Raw genomic sequence first — 5,139 nt, forward strand, 5'->3', positions numbered from 1 at the left:
GCCAACCCTACTGCCCTCCGCCCCTTCTACAGCATTAGTCCCACAGGCATCCAGGAATCTCCTCCCCGGAGCAGGTTTCCTGGGATGTGACCTGCAAGGTACCCCTTCGTCCTTCGTGCAGAGTATTTCTCTTCTCGCGAGCTCTGATAAGAGCCAGAGTCCGCAGCCTTTCTGAGGCAGAAGTTTACAAAACCTTTAGTCAAATGTCACATGGGATCAATGCGGACTCAGTGCTCTCAACGTGTGCCAGGGTCCTGCTTGCCAGTCCCGAAAGGCTCTCACAGAAAGCATCCCGTTTTCTTATAAATCAGGAAGATTTCCCTCTCTACGAGCTGCTAGGAAGTCCATGCAGTCTTGGATGTCAGCCAGCTCAGCTTGGGAAAGCTCTGCAGCCCCGCCCAGGGGGCCCCTGAAGCCCTGCGCCCTCCACGTGATTTCCAGGCCTGGCCTCATAAAGACCTTACGAGCAAATGCCAGCGCTGTCCGTTATAAACAAGAGCTCACATTCCGAGCGAACAGGGAGTCCAGCGCGTCCGAGGCTGGAGGTTCAATCAGGACTCTCACCAGACTTGCTCATTCCCAGACTCCTCGGTGCCATTCAGGGCACGGGACAAAGTCACACTGGAAAGACGTTGTGAGGGCTCAGGAAGCCCCCAAGATACTGGAAGCCCAGCCTGGCAGCCCTGGGGTGCACTGAAAGATGCTGGCTCATTAGCTGTGCCCCAGACCCCAGGAAGGTGACCAAGAAGGCCAGCCAGGCCAGGATGCAGGGCTGAGGGCTGTACCCATTGAAGTGTGCCCTATCGGACGGAGTGTAGCCCGGGACAGCCCAGAGACAGCGACTCTTATTCCGTCACTTCAAGGGCCTTGTGGGATCACAGCAAACCTTCCCTGTGAGCTCCAGGCTTGAAGTCCTGCTTACTTTGGAAGGAAAAGAGAAGGGGCCTGCAGAAAGGGTCCAGCCATGGCAGGGAGAGCCCTCCTCCTGGGCTGTAATTTTGTAATTCTTATTCATCTAGTTTGGGGTGAATGTTCCCCAAACTTAGAAAGATGTTAAAATTTGCAGATATTGATGGAGGAAAGGCAGCTACAAGGGACTGTTTACATGGCCTGTCCTTCCCTTGGCAAGGACACTGACACTGCCTACACTTAGGCTGGCGTCACCCTGACCTGACTGCACAGCAGCATCGTCAGTTGCCAGAAGGAGCAGGTCCTCCCTTGCACAGCCCAGCCCCGTGGCTCATTTCCCAGATCCAGGGGACACCAGAAGTTGCTTAGCAGGACACTCACATCGGAGGACATGGCTCCTGGCTGGGCACCTGCCCCTTTCACTGCAGCCGGCTAGATGGTTGGTCCTCTCAGATTAGCTCAGGAGAGCAGGGAGGTCTTAGTGGACCACAGCAATCTTGTCTCCGGGGTCCCATGCATTGGGCGGGGCTCGCCTCCATGGGATACCCTCAGAGCCTCATTTTCAGGACAGTGTGGAGTTTGCCAGTACTTCAGAGAACCTTTTCTTTCCAGCAAGACACTGTGCCTGTAATCTGGGGCAGTGCCACCAAGTAAAAAGCCATCTCTGCAGACTGGGCACAGGAACCAGCAAGTTAAATCTTCTTCAAAGAGGCACACGCAGCCTGGCCACCCAAGGATGCTCTGTGCATGCAACGAATAAACGAAACAGCGACACAAATGTAAATGCCCCAGACTACCTCCAAACAGCCCTGCATTAGAAAGAAGGTCACTGAGAGACCATTTCAGGCCTTCCTCACCAAACGCCGGTTGTTTCAGCGCCTGCTCAGCCTGACCTCGGTGTTGGCCCGGCCTCAGGAAAGCATTCACCTTGAGTCCTTTCCACCACATTAAACTTCACCTGCTGTGGCTCGTTACCTTATGTGCTCTTTCTACACCAAGCAATTGTCCAGTTCTCAGTGGACACTGATGGGTGTCCTACAATTTAATTCAATTCTGACATGACCTACCTAGAGATAGCAACAGATCCCACAGGTTAAAGGCTCAGTCCCACAAGACTGCTCTCCCCACCCCCTCTTCAGATGCCAGTTGCAAGTCCAGGCTGTCACCTGTGCTTCTGACCAACTGCCTGTACATCCCTTGAACATGCCCCAAGCCTCCTGCCCAGGGCCTTTGCACATACTGTTCCTTCTGTCTGGGATAAACTTGCACACGCACATCACCTAGATCCCTCCCACTGGTCTTTGGGCTCGCAGTCCAGTGTCCCCTCCTAAGGACATGTGTTCTTGCACTACTGGACTCGTCACACTGTAATTACATGGGTACTTCTCTGGTCACATGACTAGTGTGTGATTCTCTGCCCCACGAGTCCATTCCTCCAACCTGGGGTGTCTGTGACCTCTAGCATGGCTCCTGGCATGCAGTTGGCATGCAAAACATGTTGGGTGAGTAACATAATGCCAGGGGCACCTTAACTGAAGCCCCAAAGCTGCGCTATGGCCTGACGGCTCCCTGATGCGCCCCCACTCTGCTGACCCCACAGGACTGCACATTCCTGAAGGCCAGGCCCACAGCAACCGGGCACCCATAGGGGTTCTCCACCACTCCACAAGGCGAGGGCAGTTTCCCGTCCGGGATCCTGAGGTTCTGAGTGGACCTCGTCGAATTCTCTCTATTCCCCTGGTGAGTTCTGATGTCCCGTGGGCTCCTTAGATGCCAAGCCAGAGCTGAGATGTTGGGACCACTTCTCCACTTCTCAGAGAGGCTCTGCTGACCTGGAAATCACAGCCGGTCACCGCAGGTGTGCCCACACCTGCCTGAGCACCGTGTCCCCGGATCTTCAGAAGGGGTGTGAGCAAGCTGAGACACCGACCCTGGCAGCACAGCCACGATGTACCATCACCCACAGAGCCCTGCAGGAACTTCCGTGAGCCCCAGCCCGACAGACTGAGCCCCAGGAATCACCCACGGGAAACAGCAGCCACCCACGAAAAGCACAAACACCCCAGCGAACTGCATCCTCCTACTGCGTGACCTGGAGCAGTGCAGCCTCTGGGGTCTCCATCTCTGGGGGTCTCCCATGGGACTCTGACTCAGGGCTGCTCCAGGAGCTTCCCAGAGGCCACTCCTTTCCTCTGAGGCCAACAGGCAGGGTGAGAGTTTCAGCCCACATTTGCTGAAACTGCCCGAGGAAATGGCACCTGCGGGCACAGTGGGGAGCTGGGTTAGTCCTGCCCTTCAAGGAGTCACATGGACACTACAGGAGGAGTGTGCCCACTGGAAGACAGATGCATCAGGGCAGGTCCAGGCTGGAGGCCACGTGGGCAGCAGGGCCCCCCAGGACCGGCCCAGCAGTTCGGTCAGTGCCAGAAAGATCCACAAGGGGCTGGGCCCAGATGTGACCGGAAAGACCATTCCAGGAGCATGGTCCTGCCCTGACTGAGGGATGCGCCTCTGCCCACTGCACAGACCCTGGAGGAGGGTGTGGAGCCCAGCACGTCTCTGTGTGGCCATCTGCAAACAGACTAGCTCACCAGGAGACCACAGGCCCCGCGCACACACACAAGGAACCCGGTGCCCCTGCTCAAGGACATTGAGACCTGCAGGATGGCAACAGTAGAACAAAACCAAGCTTGGGGACCTGTGTGTTTGCGCAGGCTGTGCACCCGAAAGCCGGGCCTGGGTGCGCGTGGTGCAGTTGACTTCTCGAGCAGCTCCCGTATGGGGGCACCGCGCCTTGTTCGTGTGGACTGGCACAGTGAGGGGTGCTCCACCCCCTTGCTCACATTGTGGGCGGTCTTCCTGGAATCTCTCATGATAAGAAAGGGCCCATCAGGAATGCCAAAGGGGGCTTTGGAAGAAAAGGAATTGTGTCTGGGAGGGCTGGACAAACCCGGAAGGGACCATCACAGCCTCACTGCTCAGAGTGTGGCCCCCAGAGAAGCAGCACTGGCTACAGAGGCTGACACAGGACCCAGGAGAACCTGTCCCTGGACGACCTGCCCCAGGACAACTGCCCTGGACAGCCTGCCCCAGGATGACCTGCCTCAGGACAACTGCCCTGGACAGCCTGCCCCAGGATGACCTGCCCCAGGAGCCCCAGGCCCGGGGGAACCTGCGCTTTAGCGAGATCCTGGGACCTGGCTGAGCTCAGCTCTTCTGACCCTTCAGTGGCCTCAGCTCTGCATCATTGGCATGCCCTGGAGAGCCTGTCAGAATACCCTGCCTCAGCTGGCACGTCCACACTCCAGTCCAGGAGGGAGGGCCTGTCTATACCTCCCCATGAGCCTTCGATCCCTCTACAGCCCTGGCCCAGGAACTCTTCAGTCCTGGACCCCCATCTCTCCCCACCATCCTCACCGCAGGTCTCTGCTCGAGAGTCTGAGGTTTCAGAACGAAGGACACTCTGTCCCAAAATTGAGCCCGTCCCTCTGCTCCGCATTTGCACGGAGGTGAACTTGACGGGCCGAAGAGCACACTTGCAGCAGCTCCAAACCGGGGGGCTCGCTGCTCTTTCCCCTCTAAGGAGCCTCATAAACATGCCACGGTCCAGCAGTGGCCTGGCCTGAGGGCCTGGCACGAGCGCTGTCTGTGACGAAGCCACCAGGGCTTGAAGAGCAGCAGGGCCACGGTGGGTCATCAGCTGGGCCTCCCCCCAACGCTGGACTGGGCGCAGCTTTGCGTCCACTGACAGAGGCTGCAGCCGAATGTTGAGGAAGTACATGCTAGCAAAAGGTTTGACTGTCTAATGGTGAATAAACCCTGTGACAGAGTGAAAGGATAAGACAGAAGAGCTAGCATTTGCCTTACACTAAAACATCCATTATTGACAACCCTAAAAAAAGTCAATTTATTATCCCATTGCTACGTGCCCCATTTCAATAAGAGTGGACATGCTCTGTGAAGGGAGAAAGCCGTGTGGAATCCACGGTGCTCAGGCTCCACTGGCCGGGCGGGCCAATGTCCTTCCAGGAGTCACTATGTCAACCCCGGGCACCAAGGGTGGAGGTGTCCGTCGTTCTGAACGCCTCATCCCGGCTTCCATGGCCTGGTGACCTCATGGCCGCCTCCCATGCAACGTGCCTTCACCTACAGGCCTGACTGCTATCACAGCCACTTGGCCTCAGCGACAATGACCGAGGTGTTGGTGATAAAGTAAGCGTGTCACCGCCC

Source organism: Equus przewalskii, chromosome 22, assembly GCF_037783145.1.
Source record: "Equus przewalskii isolate Varuska chromosome 22, EquPr2, whole genome shotgun sequence".
Lineage (NCBI taxonomy): Eukaryota > Metazoa > Chordata > Mammalia > Perissodactyla > Equidae > Equus > Equus przewalskii.